Source organism: Pipra filicauda, unplaced genomic scaffold (assembly GCF_003945595.2).
Source record: "Pipra filicauda isolate LSUMZ 115617 unplaced genomic scaffold, ASM394559v2 scaffold28_size6257848_pilon, whole genome shotgun sequence".
In the NCBI taxonomy this organism is placed as follows: Eukaryota; Metazoa; Chordata; class Aves; order Passeriformes; family Pipridae; genus Pipra; species Pipra filicauda.
Window position 1 is genome coordinate 322,803 of NW_024104409.1, and position 24,563 is coordinate 347,365.

At 42.6% G+C, this 24,563-nt stretch overlaps 1 long non-coding RNA gene across 1 annotated transcript; it reads right to left on the minus strand.

The window, feature by feature from the left end:
* Nucleotides 1-8,618: 8,618 nt before the first annotated feature.
* Nucleotides 8,619-9,805, minus strand: LOC120323570. The gene is made up of 3 exons (XR_005564150.1): nucleotides 9,641-9,805; nucleotides 9,138-9,250; nucleotides 8,619-8,707 (listed from the first exon to the last, which is right to left on the minus strand). It is a non-coding gene; the product is annotated as an uncharacterized LOC120323570 (long non-coding RNA).
* Nucleotides 9,806-24,563: the final 14,758 nt, after the last annotated feature.

A 24,563-nucleotide genomic window follows, 5' to 3' on the forward strand; every position in this document is an offset into this window, starting at 1 on the left:
AGTATGGCTGCTACAAAAACAACTGTGAGCTACCTCATGAGTTTGCCATGCAAAGTAGATAAGAAGGTCAGTCTTTATTTTTTGTCAGTGTCCTGAATGAACTGTCTTTCTACCATTACATATGGGATCCATAGGGGAGTATGTTAGGAATCTGCATTGCCTGCCCATCGTGCCTCAACTCCTCTACAGTATAATTTAATCTCTCTTCTGCCCTTATTCACATACTGCCATTCAGGCTTTCCCTGAGTACCTCATCAATGGAGAGTAAGTGCAGCACAGGATTTGGTCCTTTCACTTTGATTTTTATGGTTTGTTCTTGTATAAACACATTTCAAGGAGTTTTACAAAAGCTGCATAATTCAAGACAGCTTTTGGCATGATGAAAAGAAGTGAAAAGAGAGCAGAAAAGATCCTTGCATTCTGATTTCAAAATGAAGGAGTAAAAAGTGTCCCAGACATCTGAGATGGGAAGGTCCAGAAAAGACTTCTTAGCAATCCCCTATCTACATAAACAGTGAGACAAATGAGCCATAATGAAATGCTGTGAAAAGCCACAGTAGCTCCAGCCTGTATTTTTCAGGGTCTCAGCCATGGAACAAACCCCAACACTTTTTCAACATAAATCTTGTTGGGAATTTTCTGCTTAGGCTGACCTTCCAGACAAGAAAGAGTACTCTGCAAAAAACAACACTGGAAACCTCTGCTTTTGTTAAATAAAATAAAATTAAAAGGAAACTTCTAATTAATATTGCATTTGAGACTATTTATTCAGCCAGTTAAAAGTTATTTAAAATCACTTGAAAAATTTAATTACAAGTCACCCTAAGAAAATGCTTAAAAGTCTACATTGTTGCTTAAATGTAACCATACTATGGTGACTGAGATATGTTGCTGTATCTCACCTGCTTTCCAACTGCTGCCCTAGACAGGCACTGGTCTGCCATAGCCCTATGTCTCATATGTCAGCCCTATGTAGATGTCTTTGGGTACTTTACAGCACCCCATTCTTCTCAGAGGCTACAGCTGACCCAGACCATTTCTTCCTTACCACCTTTTTGAGGCCCAAAACTGAAAATCATTCACCAATGCATATTCTGTGGAAGTCAAAGAAGAAGTCAGAGAAATCTGACATCCATCTGGCTGTTCTGTTGGTTTCCCATTTACCTGCTGAGCTAACTCTTGGTCTTGTTTGGGAGCCCTGCGTAACTAGTTCTCGCTCTGCCATGAGTATGACCTACAGAATTAGCTTTATATATTTCACGAGCTCTGGGGGGAAAATTCCAAGCAAAAGCAAGCAGATACCTGGACAGATTCTCGATCTTTGGGAGGGGGTAGGGAGAAGATTTCTGCAAGTTTTTTCTCCTCAGGAAGAGATAGACTATGTATTGTATCCAGTGCACGTCTTTTTTCCAAATGTTCTTGCATTAAGTAAGCACTACCATCCATAATATAAACTCTAAATAACCCACCATGAATGGTTTGAATCTATAAGTAGGTAAAATTAGAAACGGTTCAAATGAAGTCTGCCAGAACCGAAAGTTTACTTCTTTAGAAAATTATACCCCTGGAATTTTTAGATCTTCCAACTAACTTTCAGTTTGACTATGGGACATTCAGGTGAGTGAAGATACAGAGGATTCATTCTACAAGGTCCAAAAGCCCATTGCAATTTGAAACATGCATGAATGAAGATCTGTACAGGAAAATTAACCACTTCAACTATTCAAGAAAATGATAACATCTTGCCTATATGAACAGGACCAAAACATGCATATATGTTTTACAATCCTGTTAACACATCTAATAGAATCTGTTTCTTTTTAAGCATATTGCCTTAATAGAATCATAGAATAATAATGAGATGTATTTTGTCTAAATTTCTGTACTAAGCAACTCAGTACTCTTTGGTCAGGGACATACCTTAACAGTGGCAATTTAATTGAATTATGTTTTTTAAATGCTTACCTGTCCAAAACGTATTACATTTGATTAACAGAGCAGCAAAAAGAAAATTAAATTTGGGTTAATTTTCATATTATGGTAATGCTGTCTACTCTTTTATATGGATCCGAATCATGGGTCATCTACCGCCACTACCTGCGACTCCTAAAACGCTTCCATCAGCGCTGCCTCCGTACAATCATAAACATCCACTGGTCAGATTATGTGACTAATACATCTATTCTAGAACAAGCAGCAATCACAAGTATTGAGGCCATGTTACTGAGAGCACAGCTACATTGGGCAGGGCACGTCTCCAGGATGAAGGACCACCGCCTCCCTAAGATCATGTTCTATGGTGAACTTGCCACCGGCTGCCGCAAGAGAGGAGCCCCAAAGAGAAGATACAAGGACTCCCTGAAACATCTCAGCCTTGGCCATATTGATCACCATAACTGGTCTACTCTGGCCTCCAAGCGGGAGGTCTGGAGACACACCATCTATAACGCTGCTGATGCTTTTGAGAAAGCACACAGAATCACCCTTGAGGAGAAAAGACAATGCAGAAAGAATCGTGTCTTGCAGAATATACCACCTAAGGAGTCTTTCTGCTGTGCCTTCTGCAACCGGACGTGCCTATCTCGCATTGGCCTCTTTAGCCACCAGCGCGCTTGTAACAAACATGGGGTAGAGCCCTCCCCAAATCTTCGTTCACAAAGCCCAGCCATGATGATAAAAGCAAAACACCTATAGCAAACACCAGGAAGTTGTCAGTAATTGAGGTGGGTTTTTTTCCCATTACAAGGGCTATATTGTGAGCTACTTTCAGGGTCAGATATAGCTATGATCTGGGTGAGGGCCTGCAATGTAGCTACACAAATGGTCCCATGTCATGCTGCTCCTCTGGCTTGTGATAATGACAGCAGGACGGCCATATTATCTTCACTTTAGCTTGTAAGCACATCCCTGACTTCTGCCATCAAACAGTTTGACAGTCTGGGGTTGGTTTTTTCTTTTTTTTTTTTCTTTTCTCTTCATATTCTTCACTTTGTTTATAGAAATTGCACATTTGATTGTCACACGTTTGACTGAAAAACACTATGTGAAAACACGTAATGTTAGATTTGGGAGAGGATTTGCATGTACTTCCATAGATCTAAGACCAATCCTGCAAACTTACCTAAGATGCAAAGCCACCCTGGACTTCATAGCAGTCCATGACAATATTTGCAAAATAAGACCATGCACTGCACAGGCCCTTCTTTCTAGAGCAATTAGTTTTGTATTTATAGCCTGTGCAATATTCTTCATTTTTCCGTTTGGAAGAAAAACTAAAAGCAAAACACGAAGTTCAATACTTCCAGCAAATCTCTAAGGAAACTCCTAACTAAATTATGCAAACCATCAAGTTTATGGCTAAGTCTGTTAAACTCAGTTGCTGTCTAATTGTATTAATGCTTTAGCTTGAGCTGTAGGAGAGGGACTGAGCCATAATATAATTGGATTTAAAATATAGTATGCCCTATGTAGAGACCCTGGTCCTCTCCCAGGACTAGATGACAGAGGGATTTGGATGGAAGTGAACAGGCTGTCATCACTTCTTCCTATACTGAAAAACTAACTGCACATAAAAGATTTTTCTCCCAGACTGACCCTATTTTTGCTTCACATCTTCAATGTGGATTCATCCAACCTTTTGTAAAAGGCACAGCCTTCCTACTTCTCTGATTAGGCAACAGTGAGACCCTGGAGTTCAGGGACTGTCTTTTCTGAAGCTTCACCAGCATGGTCTGGTCAACCTCCATATCCAGTATAGTAGTCACCAGCACTGCTGCAGCTGGAGGGTCTGTGATATGCTCCTGGCAGTGACATCAATCAGAACTCCAAGAAAAGCTTGGAGTGCTTGAAAAGCACCTAGGCTAAAGGAAAGTCAGGGCATCATCTGAAAGTTGGAACAGATATAATCTTTTCTCATTTCTGTCAGTCTGGACCCTGGCAGAAGGTCTAACTGGATTAATAGCGTTCATTTAGCAGGCACCACCTGACTTTAGTTTACACAGCATGGGACAAGTCTTCTCCCAAGCAAAATGCATCCATACCATCTTGGCTCAAGATTTCCTGTAGGCCTCATGTGACACATTTTGCCCTCAGGTGCCAGCATTATTCTGGGTAACCTTTTCAGCTCAAAGTTTCTAAAAAAGTGCAGACCAAGGCTGCAGCCTACCAGTGATGTTTTTACAACAATACTGTGAGGTCCATGTTTCATGCCCTGGACTATGACATAAAAGCACATTGGGGAATTTGACAATGAAAAGTCTGCTGGAATAGCTTTAGGGAATGGTATAAGATGGAGAGAAACAAAAGTGAGACAGGCTTGACTAAAACTGTGCTTGGGCATTATGTTGGACAGAGCTATTTGGAGAGGTCCAAAATAAAGCCAAGGAGAAAATAAACCAGTAAGTAGCACTAATGGAGCCTGGTCCTCCTTTCCTTAGCACCACAGAAATACTCAGAGGTGGCATTGCATAGCTGTGTCTGCTGCCTGCAATTAATATCTGCAGGCAAGGACAGTCTGCCTGTAAGTCACACTGGACCAAATGTTCCACATCACTGCTGAATTTAAGCTGTGTTGCTTGTACACAGGCATGAAGAGAGTTTACACTGCCCACCAAGTGCCCTGTGCTGGCCTCCCAGCTCAGAACGGTTCTCCAGCAGCTGGAGGAGGGGTGGAAGGACACACATCAATTTAGCATTTCCCTCAGCTGAAACTGCGATTGCAAATAGGGGCAGTTAGTTATCTACCAGGGTCCCACTGGTCTGTGTTCCCCAGGGCTAGAAGTTCAGGCTTACGTCTACCTTCTCTCTTCTAAGGCTGCTGCTTCCCCAGGATGTGCCTGCCAAGAGTACAAACCCCTCTTTCTGGCATGAGGGCTCGGCATGTGTATTTGGCTGAGCACCTGATTAGCTGTTGGTGGGTTGATGATGAGGACAGTGCTAAGGTCAGAGGGATGAGCATGACAGGATACAGGAACTTGATGTGTACATCCTGAGCTATAATATTGCTTGAACCTACTTCTGTGGGTTCAAGAAATCACAGAATTTATGCACTCGCTGCTAACAGCATCACTTTTCTACTGCGTTCCATTTCTTTCACATATGGCTTTCTGAAAGGACTGAATAAAATGAATTAGTTTAACAGTTTCATTAAATAACTTCGGTTTATGTTAGTATATGCCTCAGGACTGTCAGCATATGTCCCATTTCTGGGTATTTATAAGCTGAAGTGGACAAGGCTCTGAAAAATACACATGGGAAATCATCAGAGTTAGGAGAAGAGATGTGTTTTGGTGAAAAATGGTGACACTGTGTGTTATCAAAACCAGTCTAAAACCCCTTTCAAAAATATCCATTATTTTAGCTCAGTGGTTTGAAGAAATGTTTCCCATTTAAATGTTTTCTGATTCTGTAAATGAACTATGTTATTCATCTTAGATCTGTCAGATAAAGAAAAAATGTACATATGATTTAATCCCTTAGTTGGTTTATAACCTTAGAACTCAAGCAGGAGAATCACAAATCCATGTAGACTGATCCAAATGCTGACTTTTGCATTTGGATTTCTGATTTAGTCGAAAAATATATAAAAAACTCGTGTAGGCAAACAGCTCCCTTTTGGCTACACATCTGTGCAGGCTCAAGAGCATCGTATATTTCTGTAAAGGTCTGGAATAAATTGTGCTCAATGAATTGGTCCCTCGTATGCTTGCTTCAACCAGCAGACTTGGAAGAATTCATGTATCATGGGAGCATCAACAGCAAAACAATACCTCTTTGGTCCAATCTAGTGGGAGCTGCCATCATAAATGTGGAAGTTGGGTAGATGCAGAAATAAATAATTTGGAGGAGATGGAAATGTACTTACAGATCAATATTAGTAACTGCAAGCTACATTCAGCTTCTCAGGCATTAGTTTTGCATTTGAAAACTCCACAATAACTCTGAAGAAAAGTACTTTTGGTGGTTGGGATTCATCTACCTGAACTCAGCCATCTAGAAAAGAAGTATCTACTCTGAGCCATCCATCTAGAAATATCATTTATAGTGAGTTCTGTGCAGTTTGACAACGGACTATGTCACCATGTGAGATTGCTTTTTTTTCCATTAACAAAAGGGAAAAGACACGTGACTCCATTTAAAGTGGTACACTTAAGTTTTATCCAGCTAAAATTAGGAATTTACTGCTAAATGTGTACTCAGTAGGCCCCTTACGCAGCCCATGAGCATAAACGGCAAACAAGTGTGCAATACCGACAACAGACTTTATTAGTGGTTTTGTTTCATCCACATGCCGCTCTGAAGTCCTGACTCAGCCCCTTTTGTTAGACAAACAATGTGTCTTATCCATTTTCTTTAATAGTAGGGTATTTGTATGCCATTCTTCTCCCATGAACATAAGCAGCTCTCAGCCATCACTAACTTTGAACCAACAACCAGCCTTTCATTTGGCTGCTCAGCTGAGCATTCACCCATATAAACTGCTCACGTGTTGCTATGCAGATTTCAAACTTGAAAGTCTGGTTTTCTTTTATGACTGGGATTTTGCGAGAGCGGGTAAAAACTGTGCAAAGATTTATCATTCCTGCTGTTCACCCAGCCTAATTTTTGGCTCTGCTTCAACCTCTTTCTTTTCCTGTTTTCTCAAGAATGTTTCCCCTTTGAAAGCCAGCTTCATTAATGCAAAGGTCAAAATTATTTAGAGACTCCCTCCCACCTTCTTAGCCAGCTCACATCCTCGCTAGAAGCCTTGCAGGTCTGTCCGTACCAAGCCAGGCTCCTTTCCAGGCCTGTCTGGTCAGAGTTAGTTCCTCCTCCTGCCACCTGATATCCTGTGTTCAGCACAAGCTGAAGTCTCTCAGCTCTTTTAAGCTCGATTTCCTCCCTCTGGACTCCTTGCTGAATTTAGGTTGCCCATAATGATTCCCAGAAGGTCCAATTATGAATCACTTGCTCTTAGCACATGAAACATCCTTCAGCACATCTGCAAAGTGAACCGTAGCTAGCACAGGTGAGACTGAGCCTGTAGCAACTCCCTTCCATGCCAAATAATGTGTATTTATACTTCCAGAAAAATGTAAATCATTCTCATAGCCCCGCTTCTAAAGACACAGGACTATATTTATTTGTGGGTTTTAATTAATAAATAAATAACTAGTCCCACTTATTGCTGACTAATATTAATATTGCTACTCTTAGGTTAGTTGTGATAAGAGTCTGATGAACACTATATATTGGCAAAAGTATCACCAAGGAAAGTAATCTCTTGTCACTCGTTCATGCCTCAAACCATTCCTCCCTGTGTGAAGACAGCAGACTCCATACCTGAAAATTAGCTTTCCCAGGCAGGGAAAACATCCTGAAGTGTTTTTGCTGGGTAGGTTTAAACCCAGATCAGCTTCTCACTCCAGTTCTCCACATAACTACAATGGAGGAGGTGATGCAGAAGCGGGAATGCAAGGCCAGAGTGGGAGAAAGTAAGGCTGTGTCTTTCAACACCAATGCCCCTTTATACTGACTTTCAGTATCCATTGAATTACAGATTCTATTAGTTTACCTGATGTTGCCCCTAAGGAAAATGCAAATTGCACCTCTTCCAGAGACACAGAAAATTTTTTTAAAAAATGATGTTGTATGGTGGAAACTGTTCTGAGAACAAAACTGTCACTTCAGGTAATTGGATTTACTTCAGTTCCTGCCAAATTTTACTTCCTAGATTTTATGGGGAGCTCTTAATGGTTTCAGAATTTTTAAAAAAACAAAGCTTCTGTAACTTAGGAACCATCAGTTAATAGTTAAGAAAAGCATATACAGCATCTGAAACAGTTAATGCTGAATGATAAAGCTGTACTTTGCTCATCCAGGAAAAATACCAACCCTCTCTTTAATCCAATATCAACATATTTACCACTGGGCTGGAGGGAAGACAACACCCTAGGTATACTCTAAAGAATAAAGTTATTTTCACTCGCAGGAATTTTCATTACTTTTACCTTCACAAATACAGCACAGATGTGGATATTAGGAGAAAACATTTGAAAAGCCATAAAACTGCTACTCATTTTATCATCTACTTATAGTCTCTTTATGAGAGACTGTCTTTAGCCATGGCAGTGCATTAGTCAGCTGTGCTCAGCACTGACACATCGCAGATGAACTGGTCTGTACACTGCTCCTGTGGTGCTCTAAAGCCGATAAAACTCAGCAGCTGTTATTTTCACTGGCTTATGCAGCACATAGTGGGTGTTCTGGTCACTTTATAAATATCACCTTTACACTTCCAAATGCTTATAAGCACATTTATTTCTAACAGAGTATCTCCACTTAGGTCCAACGTGTATTTAGTTGGTGTTATATCAAAAGGTCAGTTCTGAGGGCAAAATGTCTCCCCAGAATGACACATATGAGAATGAAAATATTTTTGCATTTGTATCCTAGAAACGTACACCCAAGTCTGGTCAAGTGTTCACCACAGGAAGAACCACACTGGTGGAAGAGGCCGCAGGGTCCGGCTTCTGTGCCTGGGCCTTGGCTGCAGAGTCCCAGTCCCAGAGCTGAGCCAGCAGAACCAGCCACGTGGGTTGTCTGCACCAGGCCAATGCTAAGCCACTCACGTTAATTCAGTTGTTCATAGTTTTGTGAGTGAACTGGGCTGACTCTATGCTTTCAGGAGAAAGGATAATCCCAGATAACCCTGTGTGGGGACACTGACCTGTAGCAGGAGAATGGGAAGAAGATGGTAAGGAGCAGTAGGGAAAAGAGGTCTGCAAAATTCTGGCCGCCATGGAAAAGCATTGACCACTCACTTGTCCCTTTCAGTCTAAGACTGATATGCTATAGGAGCCGGGTTAAAAACAAACACAGGGAAGTGATTTCTCAAGCAGCCAGTGGGAATGGACTTTTTTGCCGAAAGACATTGTGACTGCATATATTTAAAGGGAGAGTGGACAAGCACTTGGAGAGAGGTTACTACAGGTTACTAAACAAAAGAAACTGTCACAGGCACAAAAAAACCCCTCTAGTTGATAAAGGTCAGAGATAAGAGCAGGGATAAGTGAAATGCTTATTACTGCTGCCCACCTCCCCATGTAGTAGCAGCAGAGCCCAGGTATATTTGCCCTTGGCATATAGGAATGTCCTACTTGCTTTGCTCTTGTGACAGCTCCAAGGATCATGCTTTCTACAATACTCCATGGTACTTCTCCCTCCTGCTTCCTCATTGCTGGAAATTCTTTGCCAGACGTAGTTTGCCAATCTAGAAATTAGTATAAGTAGAGAGCAAATAATTTTTTTGGCTGTCAGCTAGGGTAAAGGGAGAGTAGTATATAGTCAGGCTCCAAATCCTTTTTCCCATTATGCTGTATAGACTTTACCCAATATTTTTGTCCCAGGCCAAAAATGCCCTGGGACACAACCAGGAGCCCAGCATCTGCTTTTCCCAGAACAGTAGGACTACAAAATGATGTTCCCTTCTGCAGGCTCTTTCCCTAATGAGGCACTGAATCCTCTTCTAGCAAAACTTGAGGACACGGCATACAATACTTCCCCAAAGAGCTTCTCAGCTCGTAGTGAGGCCACACCTGTAAGAGATGAGACTTGACATCGTTCCCCCACTATGGTAGAGGTTGCCGTAAAAACTACTTACTGTAGCAGTGTGTCTTGTAAGGCCAGATCATTTAGTGTGTGTGGCGGGTCAGATTATACATCCATCCTCTGCCCATACCAAGAACTCTCCCAGGAAGCAGGGTGTGTGATGAAGTAACACAGTGCAATTGCATTCTCCCCTATTTCTCATCCGTTCCTGGCTGGATTTTGCTTTGAAGCCTAAGGGCTTATATCTTTCATAAGTGTTATTCTATCTCCACAACAGTCCAGAGCTCTCCTTAGTAACATTTATGGAAAGGAGAGAAAAAGAGAGGAGAGGAGAGGAAAAAGGAAAAAAGGAAAAAAGAAAAAAAATAAAATTAGGACAACCTAATCAAGTTCAAATTAGAATAGTACATTCTGGGAATGTATTGCGTTTCCTGGAAACATAGTCTCTCCCGAGCATAGATGCTCCCTAAGGTCCTGCTCCACCAGGGCCATCCCATCAGCACTGTAATGTGCAACAGCAACAGCAGCGATCCACAGCAGTGCAGAACCCAACCATTCCTGCTAAATACTACTGTCACCAGCTGGAGACAAGGGCTTATGGACTCACAGCCACTCGAGCTTTTTAAAAGTTAGTATCAGGTTGACTTGGGCTTTGGAGCTAAATGCTACAAAACCTCAGCCTCCCCTTCTCCCCCCTTGCAGTCCAGACACTCAAGGGCAGTGAGAGCATCCCAAATCTACACCACCAAATGCTCCAACACTGTCTGCAAGGCCTCATTGTCCTGATACTTTCTGTGTGTGCCAACTCAAACAAGAAATAGTGAGCATGGCACAGATGGGGGAAATGGGCTTCTCCCTGTGCACCAATGGAGACGGAGTGGCATGTGGCACTAGCCCAGCAGCCCCTCCTTATCCGAGAGGCACCGAGCTGGGACAGCAGATTGCTGCAGGTGCAGAAAAGACATGGAGTTTGAGTCTCCCCACAGATTTCCTATGTTTCTTCCAAAGTTACAATATTTTAATTGATATTTCTTATGAGAATTCAACAGGTGCAACATAAATCCCATGGATTGTGCTGAATCCCACAAAACCTTGACTTTCATTTTGGAAGGACAAGGTGGGGGGGGGGGAGAGGAGTTTTTTTGCTCTTTGGGTTTTTAGCCTTGAGCTACATGAGACAGAAAAAATGCTGTATTTGCTCAAAGTGCTGCCAGATTAAAATAAACAGCTATTCATCTTATTTTTCTGAAAGGATGGTTAAATCATTGAGAAAAACTCATTGACTGTAGAAATACATTCAGTCATAGCACAAGTACAGTGGGGACAAACTTGGCTTTTCCTCATACCTCCTGGAGTGGGGGGCAAGAGTTCCTAGATCCATTTCTGACCCTTCAGACATGCTTGGCAAAAGCAGATGGGACAGCAGCAGTGTCAGGAATAGAATCTCTGGGTTTACAGATACAAGGAGAACCCTGCTAAAAACAGTTAACAGACCCATTCTGCCAAAGTGTTATTTATGAGATGAGAATTGCTAGTAACAAAGGCGAATGTCACAGCATATGACTTCTTTAGCATTGTCATGATATATCTCCTCTTGGTTTAGTTTCTACTTGACTGATGGCTAAGTATCTGCAGGACTCCACATGGTACATTGATAAACAATGAGCAGACAGGGAGGCAGATGTCAGAAATAAAGACAGACTTCTACTTCTCATTTTTTACAAATGGAGGGTTTGTTAGATGGTTTGAAGATTTTTATATTTCTGTATTAAAAAGTTTCGTAAAATGCTAATCCAGCCCAAAACTTCAGACCACCTAGGAAGACCATATTTCTAGCACTTAGAAAGTGGTCAAGCTGATAAACTGCAAATCTGTGTGTTCTTCTCCACACTCCTGTACCCATTCTCCGCTGTTTTACCACATTTGCAGTTCAGTTCAAGTGCCTGGCACAGGTCCTGCACTGGTGCTAGGCTAGTCTGATAGGCCCGTATAGGAAGGAACAGATATATCTGCTGACAGATAATGATCAACTGGTGGATGAGGAAAAAAGCTTTTTTCTTTAAAATCAATACTAGTGCTCAGCATCATAACAATAGCAATAGTAAAACTGTTGGTAGAAGTAATATAATGTTAACATTGATAATAATAACAATGAGCTTTACTGAGAACATACTGAAGATCTTTAAATCCTATGATATTAATTTCATTTAGCACAGCGAGACATGATTTTAAAGCAGAAATAAAAAACTAGGAAGAAGGGACAATCTCTCATTTCTTTTCATTATATGAAGTAGAGGGGAAGAAATGGTGCTTTTTGCTTTCCACCAAAAATCTGAGATTTTTCATTGGGATGAAAATTTGAAATATCAAAAATTTTTCCAAATCAAAATCTAAAGCAATACAAAACACAAAATATGGAACAACACAAACAAAACACTTATCTTACTCCTCCTTAGTGCCTTTTGTCTATACTTTGGCTTAAAAGCAAGCTGAAAAAACATTGCATTAAAAAATAAAAATTTACAATATATGTTTAGGTGTTTAAATGCATTATTCTGATTTTCTAAACATTTGTCCTGATTTTTAAACAAAAAAATTATGAAAATGGATGTTCTCCAAGAGATAGTGTATGTTCATTAATCCAGAATTTTTGAGAAAAAGACTATTTGGGGGAAATTCCTGCTTAATCCTAAGTCGTCTTTTCCCTCCTCTAAAGGCCTGTTGAATTCTAATACCTGACATTTTTACTGTACGAGTTCTAAAAACATCACCATGGGAGTCAACATCATTATCCTCATTTGCCACAGTGGAAGACCAAAGGACTTGCCCCAGGACAAGAAGCAGACCACACATGGAGATAAAATGAGAACTCTCTCATGCTAGTTCCAGCTCAGTGCTCTTTGGTTTTTGCTGCATAACCAAAAAATGGGTCTCTGAACTGATCGTTTATCATCTGGCCCTGAGTTTTGAAAAGACAGTGACAGTAAAGCCCTTCTCTAAAGAGCAGGAGACTTCCTCTAAAGACCAGCACTTCTCCAGTAGGAATTGCTGTGAGATGCTCCACTGAGTGACTGAAATAATGTAGGGGAAGTCTAAAGAGAGTGAAACCTACCTGGTCCATCCATCCTCATTTTCCTCTAAAAAAACACATTTATCTACATTTATAGAATCATAGAATGATAGAAACAACCGGGTTGGAAAAGACCCCTGGGATTATCAAGTCCAACCCTTGATCCACTACTGCCATGGTTACTAGACCATGGCACTAAGTACCACATCCAGTCTCAACTTAAAAACCTCCAGGGATGGTGAATCCACCACCTCCCTGGGCAGCCCATTCCAATGTGTGATTACTCTCTCTGTAAAAAATTTCTTCCTAATATTCAACCTAAACCTCCCCTGGCAGAGCTTAAGACCATGCCCTCTTGTCCTACTGCTGATTGCCTGGGAGAAGAGACCGACCCCTACCTGGCTACAACCTCCTTTCAGGGAGTTGTAGAGAGTGAGGAGGTCTCCCCTGAGCCTCCTCTTCTCCAGGCTGAACAACCCCAGCTCCCTCAACCTCTCCTCATAGGACTTGTGCTTGAGTCCCTTCACCAGCCTCGTTGCTCTTCTCTGGACCTGCTCCAGCACCTCAATGTCCTTCCTGAACTGAGGGGCCCAGAACTGGACACTGATACAGGCGAGGATGCCATTGGCCTTCTTGGCCACCTGGGCACACTGCTGGCTCATGTTCAGCTTCCTGTCAACCCAAACTCCCAGGTCCCTTTCTGCCTGGCTGCTCTCCAGCCACTCTGTCTCCAGCCTGTAGCGCTGCATGGGGTTGTTGTGGCCAAAGTGCAGGACCCAGCACTTGGCCTTGTGGAACCTCATCCCGTTGGAATCAGATCATCTCTCCAGCTTGTCCAGGTCCCTCTGAAGAGCCCTCCTGCCTTCCAGCAGATCAACACTCCCCCCAACTTGGTGTCGTCTGCAAATTTGCTAATGGTACACTCAATCCCCTCAAACAGATCATCAATAAAGATATTAAATAGAACTGGGCCCAACACTGATCCCTGGGGGACACCACCAGCTGCCAACTGTTTGCAGCACCGTTCACCACCACTCTCTGGGCCCGGCCCTCCAGCCAGTTCCTAACCCAGCACAGAGTGCCCCTGTCCAAGCCGTGGGATGCCAGCTTTTTCAGAAGTATGCTGTGGGAGATGGTGTCAAAGGCTTTGCTGAAGTCCAGATAGACTACATATCATAAAAGGAGATCAGGTTGGTCAGAGAGGACCTGCCCTTTCTAAACCTGTGCTGGCTGGGTCTGATCCCTTGTCTATCCTGTAGGTGCTGTGTGATTGCACTTAGGATGATCTGCTCCATAACCTTGCCAGGCACTGAGGTCGGGCTGACAGGCCTGTAGTTTCCCAGGTCCTCCTTCCAGCCCTTTTTGTGCATCAGCGTGACATTTGCCAACTTCCAATCATCTGGGACCTCCCCATGAGCCAGGACTGTTGGTAAATGATGGATAGCAGCTTGGTGAGCTCTTCCACCAGCTCCCTCATCACCCTAGGGTGGATCCCATCTGGTCCCATAGACTTGTGAGGATCCAAGTGGCTCAGCAGGTCACTAACTGGTTTCCTCCTGGATTACAGGGAGGCTATACAGCTTCCTGTCTCTGTCTACCAGTTCCGGACACCAGTTGTCCTGAGGACAACCTGTCTTACTGTTGAACACATAGGCAAAGAAGATGTTAAGTACCTCAGCCTTTTCCTCATCTTTGGTGACTATGTTTCCCCCCATGTCCAACAAAGAATGGAGGTTTTCCTTGCCCCTCCTTTTGCTATTGCTGTATTTGTAGAAGCACTTCTTGTTATCCCTAACAGAAGTGGCTAGATTGAGTTCAAATTGTGCCTTTGTCTCTAATTTTCTTTCTACATGACCTAACTATATTTCTAAACTCTTCCTGAGTAGCCAGCACCTCTTTCCATAGTTGGTAGGCTCTCTTTTTTCCCAATTTCCTTCAAAATCTCCCTTTTCAGCCAGACCGGTCATCTTCCCTGCCGGCTTGCCTTTTGGCACACTGGGACAGCCTTCTCCTGTGCTTTCAAGACTTCCTTCTTGAAGCATGTCCAACCCTCCTGGACCCCCTTGTTTTCAAGGGTTGTTTCCCAGGGTACACTCTGAACTAGTCTTCTGAGTAGGCCAAAATCTGCCCTCTGGAAGTCCAGTGTAGAGGTTTCATTGATGGCCCTCCTTGCATCCCTGAGCATTGAAAACTCTATTATTTCATGGTCACTGTGCCCCAGACATCCACCGACCACCACATCTCCCACCAGCCCCTCTCTGTTTGTGAACAGCAGGTCTAGCAGGACCCCCTCCCTGGTAGGCTCATTTACCAGCTGGAGCAGGAAATTATCCTCCATACACTCAAGGAATCTCCTAGACTGCCTCTTCTCTGCTGTGTGGAGCTCCCAGCAGACATCCAGCAGGTTAAAGTCGCCCACAAGAACAAGGGCTGGCGACTTTGAGACAGCCCTTGTCCGCCAGCTGCTCGTAGAATAATTCATCACCCTCTTCATCCTGATTGGGTGGTCTAAGACTCCCACCAGGATGTCAGCCTTGTTGGCCTTCCCCCTGATTCTGATCCACAGGCACTCAACCTTATCATTACTGACTTCAAGTTATGAAGTTATGAAGTTATGAAGAACATAAAGCTGAAAGAATGTTACCTAAAGTTTGACTAGGGAGCATATGGAAAGTTTAGATAGAAGTCTTGCAAAGAAAAATAATGAGCAGAATTACAGTAGAAACGGTTGCTATATGGATAAGGCAAAATATTTGACAAGGAAAACATCTCTGAGAAGAAAGTACAAGGGTAGAGCTATTATAGCCTCTGAGGCCTTTTCCCTCAGACTCCTTATTTTATAACATATTTCTAAAACACAACACCCACAACTGTTTTTCTTCATCTATCAAAGCATAAAATTGCCAGTCCTTTGACCTAACTTAAATGAAGGAAGTAGCAATGTTAGGTTTAATTAAAAACAGCAAATATTTGTACAGCTGTCCCTGGTTTCACAGCACAGAAATAGGTTTAGCATCAAATCTTACAGTTTTAAGTCCTCTGGGAACTATATACAAAAACATATAGGATCCTTCTGGCTGACTTGCTAAAGCCAAAAATGCCTTTTTTTTTTTGAGTTATTTCAGGTGGGGCTCATTCAGCCTTCCCGTTTCCAACACACTGTTTTCCTACTTGAGAGGGTTTTTTTCAATGCTTCAAACAGGGTACTCTCAAATTGACAGGTTTGGATGCATTTGATGCATTTTGGGGTTGGGAATAATAGTAATAAAACTGAGGGTAGCCTGAGCAGTTTTGACTTATCAGCAACCTTAGGTTTTTGGTGGAAACCCTGATGGCCAGACCTGTCTGGGCATTTCCAGGGGTCTCTGCCTCTCCTGTGGGTGTCACTGGGAAGCACCTGGCACGGGATGCAGGAATATCAACCAGATCCATGCTGAAACTGGGAGGGGTCTGGAATGAAAGGCTTTGCTCCTGGCCCTTGCTCTCCTTTTAAATTACAAATCGAAACACATTGTAAAATGCTTCAGCACCAAGCCTTATGATGCAGCCTCCAGAGGGCTGACTCCATACACACCCCACCCCCTTGACTGGGCCGGCCATGGCAAGCCCACTCCCAGCAGGGACCACGGGAGGATTTACACCACCTCATGCAAAAGGGTCAGCAGCCCCAAGCTCTGAACTCACCTGCCTGTTCCCCCAGGGACCCACAGGTTTCAACCTGCCAAAGGCAGCCCAGGGGTGCTGGAGAGGCAGGTGGGGCAGGTGGCCACCAGCTGCAGGGCCAGAGATAAGAGGGAAGAAGGAGAGAAGGGGCCTAACTGGGTTAAAAAAGCTTCACTCATCTGGAGCAAGAAGGGAGGTGCGAAGGCTGATGATCTGTTTGGGTGCTCTGTTTGTGTCTGTCTGGCACCAGGCAGGGGCTCTCCGCATCCTCTGGGCTGCTGCAGCCCCCCAGCTTTCCCACAGCCCCCCACAGCCTTCCACACCCAGACTTCCAGCATCAGCAAGTTTGGCCCAGCTTGGCACAGACCAGAAGAGGAGTCGGAGGTGTCTGAGCATGGTGGGGCTCAGAAGCTGAAGGAAGAGAGAAAAATCGTGGGGAAAAAGACCTAAAGAAGGAGAAGAGAGTGGAGACCTGTGTCTCAGTGCAGATGAGCCAAGGCCTGTCAGACTGGCCCAGCCAAGGCTGGCTAAATATGAGACACTTCAAGAGACAGCTCTGCACAGCAAGATGTTCCAATTAATAGAAATAACTTCCTGTCTTTTACATGTTGAACATCTCCTGTTCCCTCTCCTACAGCAGCATCCTCTTCCTCTCCACCCAAAAGTAAGAGAGAAGCAGATGTACACTGATCTTGCGTTTCTGGCAGAAGGGCAGTGGACTGCACCCGTAACTGCATACACTGCATTTTGCCTGGACTGGAAGAGTTTAATTTACATTAATTTTCAGTAAAGTAATTTAAGCCTAAAGCCTGCAAAACAGAAAGCTACTGACAGTTCAGTGTAGTTGCATCACAGGGGTTCTGAGGATAAAACACTTTTTGGCAGAATGAAGGCTTACGGACATGCTGAGTAGCCTGGAAAGATTATTTAGAGCTTTTTCAGAAGCCAGGTCCAATATGTCTAAATTTCTAGAAATGCACATAAAGTCTCAGACTATGAAGCTATTCTCCAGTTCTCAAAGAGCCAAAAAACCAACACAAGATGCACAGATGACCAGTAACCCACAAGTGAAACACGACTGACCCACAGAGCTCACAGTTGTTCCAAACTGCCACACTATATATCCAGCATATGAGGCCAAATGAATGGATACATGAAAAAATACTCCATTTTCCAATAAATACAATTATTATGCATATTATCCCAGGAAGAAGTCTAAGAAAAAACTAAGAAAGTATGGGCTTGCAATTCATAGGTTTCGTTGTTCAAACCCAATATGTCTCCTATGTCTTGCTCACAGTCAATTTACTTTGGCATTGTCCAAAAGGTCTTTGCCTTATGATGGGTCTTGGGTATACCATGTGAAACAAGATGGCAGTCCTTCTAAAATTTTCAGTACCAAAGGTGCATGCCACAGAAATCCCATTAGTAGTGGACACAATTGCTGGGCCAGGTGAGCTAAAACTAGGCTCTGCTCTTTTTATTCTACATCAACCTTTCCAGCATAGACCAGTACAATATGGGAAACTGGAGTATACTGAAGCAGCAAAGAAGTAACCACTTTAAAGTTTCATCTGGTGGATAAATACTTGTGAATGAAATTGTGCTATGTCTTCTTGGTTTTCAGTATCTTGGTGATGAATTTGACATATTACAAGATAATATTTTCATGTGCACTCAGTCCAGCTTTTTGATTGTTGATTTTTTAAAAATGAAATCCATGCTATCTCAAATCACCAAGAATCAGAAGCAACCTTTAAACATTTGAACCCAAATATTTTCAGTCTCCAGGAATATCTATCTGAGAGTCCACCAGAAATAAATACACACTAAGGTGGAAGGGGTGATATTGGAAACTAAAAAGAGAGTGTTAAAAAAATAAATGAAATATTTAGACATTATTCTTAAAAATGAGAGAAGAGTGACAGGTTGGAGTTCTGCAATTCAAATTTTCCAGTAAAACTTCTTTATTGCTCGTAATTTAAAATAAACAAGGCTAATGACATTTGTTTTTTGATAGCTTGATGAAATACAGCCATCTCAATGAAAGTTATATTTTCTTCCTCTTCTTTCTCAGAACTACTTTAATATCCACTTGTATGAAAGCCTGTGTTTGGATACCGCTGGGAATACAGTTTCCTTTGGGTTCTGAATTTCCTAATCTACTTGAAGCTAAGTTAGGACCTTTTTTTCACTGAAAATCCATTATCATGACCTGTTGAGCTCTGGGACTTTCCATCTCTTTACTTCTACACTGAGGGTACATAAATTCTACATTATATTTCCTCAAATCCTGTGTCACAGGTAACCAATGCCTTTAATTGCAAGTAGTTTCACTGCTGCAGATTTGACTTAGAAGTAAATTGGATTCCAAGGGATCCACTTATATTATAACCTGTTCATAAATTCCAATGAACAAGCCCTTAAAAATAAGCTCTAAGTCAATGAATTGGCCAAAGTCCCTTCAAAATGGCAGCCCTTTGATAGCATGTTCCTCCGCTCACTGTTTTTGAAGGAAAGCTCTGGATTTATGTGTCAGACACCCTCATTCATTCTAGTACTCAGTATTTGATACTTCTCAGCTATTGCTACAGTTAGGTCACTTTCAGTTGCTTCTTGACAGTCCTGATTTTCCTGTTCTCCCTTAATTTTGAGGTCATTCCTTGTTTTCCCTTAATTAGTATTGGTTTAGCAGCTGAACTAGTTAAGAAAAAATTACTCTATACAATAGTCCTGAAAAAGACAGACATAGTCTTGAAGAAGAAATAGAGTCAAGGAATGGAAAGGACACACTGAAATATCTCATCCTTTGTGGGTACTGGGAGCGCTACTTTCTGCTGCACACCAGTGCCCATTAGACAGTGTTAGTTCTCAGCAATTAAAAGGGGAGTGTTAATTTCTGATGAAAAATGACAGCCTCGTAAGAATTTGGAGCAAATCCTTTGCTGTTGATAGCAAGTGTATCGTTATTGATTTTGTTGTACGACTGTAGAGGCTGCTTAGCCAAAGGGGAGATGGGAGATGAGGAAGGGCAAGGGTCCTCTTTCCCCCATCCTGTGACCCAGGTGACCACATCGCCCTGATGCCTAACCAGTTGATTACTAGTATCACACCCACAAGCAAACTCCTTGTGCCTTCTGCCTCCACAAAGGCCCCCTGTATTAATGTGTGTGTTTTCCTCTCCTGTAATTACACACACCCAAGGTGAACAGAACAGCCTTTTTTTTTAATGGAGATTCTGTATTTTAAGCAGCAATGTGAGTGCATTCGAAAAGGAAAAATACAAGGTATAAAAGCTTCCCAAAATAGCAGCATGTGGCTTGCCCTGGCTGTGCTCAGGTGCAGCTATGCATTACTCCAGCTTTTTGATAACATCCTGTCTCCTGTGCTGAAGTTACCATGGGGTTGTGAGGACAGTACTAAATCAGAAACGTGTGGCGGATTGGACTGGGCCAATCTCAACGACAGCCAGAGGGGAACGGGATATAAATCATGCTAAGAAGTTAAAATAGCCATCCCATTTGCAAAACAGTCATGGTATTTTCTTTAAGGGGGAAAAGAAAACAGTGTGCTTAAAAGGTGCCAGATTGGCAGGGTGGGATAATTAAAAAAACTTCTGACTTTGCAAGTTTCTCCTGCCCCTGTGTTACGGTGCCACTGCTCTGCCTGGCTCAGAGGAAGAAGGTCAGGGCAGAAAGCTTGGCACTCCTATACAAAAGGAACAGCATCAACAAATCTGCACATCTACCTTGTAGTTCCCTTGCCCTGGATCTCCCATCTGGGTGAAACAGTGCAGTGCAGCCCAGTGGCACTTAATTTGTACTGAGAGTGAGTCATATCACTGAGACTCAAGTCATGGCACGAGGGCAGCCTTGCCAAACTTTCTTGCAAGCTGGCAGGCAAGCAGGGGGGCAGTGCATTGCTGCTGTTAAGCCTTCCTACAGTGGTGCCAGATGCCTTTTTTTCCCAATCTATTGAGACCCATTCCTGGGGAACAAAAGAGAAACTGGAAGTTCACTGCAGGTGAAACAACAGCATGCCATCAGGCATTGCTGACTTTGACCACAGGTGAAACAAAGACCTGGAGATGTCCTGCTCCTCAGGAGATCAGCGAGGGCTGGTGCAGCCAGGAACCTCTTCCAGCTGCTCAGCATATCATAAGCCTAGGGTTTTTTACCCAGAGGATTTGCTAATTTTGGGTGAGGATATAGAAAGGGTGGCAGTTGCTAGATGACATTTCTAATAGTAGTTAATAAGCTTGTTTTCTGGTTGCTGATTTCCTGCCACAAATCAGAGACTGGTTCTCAGTACCAAACTAACTCATTCTTCCTTATGCGGGAGATCTGATGACTGATTCATAAATAATGGCTTAGGGGTGGCGGAAATGAGATAAATTGCTTTCATTAAAATTCACATAAAACAGCAGCAGAGTCCCTGCTTACCACCACAGATTGAACAAATGTGCCAACATGCAGGTTTTTTATTTTGCAACCACTGGTATAATGAAGTTGTTTCTGGACCTAATAGCTTTGAACGTTCATTTTTTAAAGTAATTAATATGAAGAGTGATCCTGGAAAAAATTGCCTCGCCCCCCCATAAGGTTATCTGCAAACTGTAAGCATCAATACTCTTTTGTGAGGCTATTTTTTTTTTTTTTGAGTACTGATAAATGCACAATTTGAAGTTTTTTAAGTGACAAATTGCTTCCAACAGTTTTCTGGAAGCTCGGAGGAAATATGCTTAGATGATTCCATTTTATTAATATGATAGTGCTGCACTCCATATGAATCTGCATCTGCTGTGCTAGGAAGAGACTTTGCAATGGCAAACTCCAGAATGAACTACGCTAGAGGCTCAGGGAATTTCTTTTTTCCATAGCAATAGTAACTTTACAAGAAATTATTAACAACTCCACCATTCTCAGTGGTATATATCTTAGGAGATATCTTCTAAATCCAACTGTTTTAGAAAACAGCCGGTGAGAGACAAGTACAGACTTGAGGTGGGGCTTATCTCTCCCATGGATGTTTCCCAAAGACTGAACTGCTTAAACCATGTTCCCTTTAGGGTCATCAGAGATAAAGAGGCACTCCAGATTCACTTCATCCTATAACAGCCATCTAAGCTGGGTCAGAAGCATTTGGACAATACTCTAAGGCACATGGTGTGACTCTCCAGGAGGGTCCTGTGCAGGACCAGAAGTTGGACTCGATGATCTTTGTGGGTCCCTTCCAACTCAGCATACTCTGTGACTCCTATTGCTCCCCACTGACCACACGCAGAGCCTCTGGGAAAAAGTTTCAGCTTAGACTTTTATGTACCTAAGGAATGCCACAGGAATCGCTTTCTAAAATGACCATTTTATTTCTCCAGAAGTTGAGCTATCCTGAGAATTTATACTGGAAAAATATAAAATAGGTCAGTGGGAGTGGAAGCACTGAGTTACCAGGAATGGACATTAGGAGCTCTGGCACTCCAGCCCTGACTCGCACATTTTGGCTCGCCAATCATGGAGCGCATCCACCATCTGGACCAGGGCACCGCCACTGCCACTCTGCCTTCAGTGGAAATTTTGTCTACCAGGACGCATGGAGATTAAGAAAAAATGTTGAGGCTTGGCAGCAGGCCTGAGTCTAAAATTTGAGTGTGCTGAAGAAAAAGGCAGCTGTCTGTAACAGCCAGCTGTAGGAATCTGTTTGATGGGTCAGGTTGGCATCTCTGAATAAAATAAAAGATGGAAAAAAGGAGTTTGTATCTTTTCTAAGGAAGCCTTTATAAAAGTGACCTCTTCATAAATGCAAAGCAACTTACTGAATAATATCAATTTTATGTTAAGGTTCAAAAATAAAAGCTGGGCCATAAGAAACATCCTGAAACTTCAGCCTACCACTGAGTGACAACTGCATGAAACACACCCAGAGTAGTGGAAAATTTTAAGCCATAAATTAGCCTTGAAACTAGTAGGCCATGTTGTTTTTTTCTGGGGGAGGTTCTTTATTACCTCATCTGTCTAAACATATGGATCTTGACAAATGAAAGCTGCAGGGAGGATCTGCTCCTGTCCTGCAATTGAAAACACTTAAAATCAAATTACTGCAAATATTCCTATTACCCTCTCTTTAATGGCAAAGTACCATAGGAGCTCTTGCTCTCTATCAGTTCACCTCACAAGGGCCCTTTTTCCTGAAACTAAAATGTAAAGAATTTTTAGTCTGAAACTTTTTCTTCAGTTAGTTACTGCCCACTTTTACTGAAAGGAGATAAATCAAGTTTTTGTTCTCTGTCATGCATCCTTACGGTCCCACGTGCGAGACACCTGCAAAAGCTAGCAAAGCCACCTTGCTTACTTAGTGCAATTTATTTGACCTTTTAATATATTTGAGTAAGGATTTTATATCTAAGGCAACTTTACAGAACAGATTTGAAAGGTGACCTTCAAAGAAAACATCAAAATCTTTCTGGAAAAGGAAACTTTGGAAATATATGTGAAAAAGGCTGCTTTTCAGCTAACCTCCTGACTCAGGACTCCCTGTCTTTTTGGCATAGGGACATACAAGAGCAGTGAGTTAACCTTGCCTACAGCAGACCTACAAGTGCTATTGTACAATACCAAAGGGCCCAAGAATGGTTTTGGATGGTATAGTTTCAGAGTTTCCATTACAAATGCCTTCTATTTGCTGGCTGGGGCAGTCGCTCAGCACTGGTTTTGATCTTAACCTGCACTTCAGTCCTTCAACTGCAAATCATTTTTGCTGTTGCCATTATGAGTCTGGGATTGTCTAGGTGAAAAGGAGTTTTTAAAGCTGGTTTATTTGTTGCTTTTAATAATAAAGGTGAAACCCACAATAAGTCTGAACCTTCATGCTTTTAAGAATAACATTAAAACTCAATTTCCTCTCAGCTAAAATCATAGGCTGCTACTAACTAAAAGAGTAAATGCATCAAGTGAAGGAGGTCAGAAGTGCCAAAATTTGATGCATACTGCACGCTACAGGAGAAGGTTCCCCCATCTCCTACAGCTTGTCCTGAAGGGTTCATTGTGCGTGAGACCTCACAAAGGCATAGGCTGTGACTGAGACCACATTTGCACAAAAATTTTAGGATGACAGAGGCTGATTCTGCTGCCAGAAAACGATGTCTTGCCTTTTTCACCTCCAAATGCCCATTCCCAGTACTGAGATGCTCCTCCCTTTGTGCTGACATCACCCTTTCCTAGAGTAAACCAGGCTGGGGAACCACTGGAAGTTAAAACTGCTTCTGCCATATGCTCCTATCCCTCTTTTAGGGAGGTGTAGGAGCAGAGGGAGGTAAAAGGGAATGTTTTCTTTTAGACTTTGTGTAAATGTGCATAGTGCGGGTGAACTCCCTCAGAGCGCTCACAAACCTATGCTGGCCCAGCCCAGTGGTGGAGAGAAGGCTGCCCCTGCCATAGGCAGGGTCCTACAACCAGCAGTGCTACAAATTGTTAGGGAACTTGGCTTTTGTGTATGAATGCAGCAGACAAGGTGTTCCATAATCTGCAACATACAGTGTTAGTTTGACTGTATTAAGGAATGCATTTGTCCCATGCAGAGGATTTCCCTATCACAGGCAAGTATTAGAGCAGCAGTTCTCGTGCTGCAGGCCATGCCACCTCTCCAGGACTGGGAAGCCCTCATAATTTTTTATGGTATGCAACCAGCAGAGCTGTCGAGGTCACCCGCCTCACTGGCGATCCCAGTCACATCATAGATGAAGGACACTGCATGGAAGTGATGCTTCAGCAAGGGCTGCTGTCATAAAGTCCCCTCAGGAGTCACTGGGAGCTCTTCAGAGTCTTCTGAAAATAATATTTCCCTGAGGTCCTACCCTTGCCTGACAGGGTAGATGGAATTAAATTGCTTGAGGACAGATACAAAAGGTCTTGTAGAAATAAAATTTAAAAAAATTAGTTGTTGAGGCCTGGGGAAAAAGGTGCCCTTTAATATTAAGCAGGTGCAACTGCTACTTAAGGCTTCCTGCCAAGACAGCTTGCAGCAATATTTAATGGTTACACAACATTTACTTCAAACCCAAAGATGTTTCACACTAAATCAGAGATGAACATTCATGATTACAAAGTTTCTGCTTAGAAAATCATGCGTAGAATACTTGGGGAGCATTATTTTTCACTCCTTTTTGCTTGCGCTTTTAGGAAAGCGTTGAGTTTAGAAACGTCTGGCTTTACAAAGAGAAGGACAATTTGCGAAAAACTTCCATGAA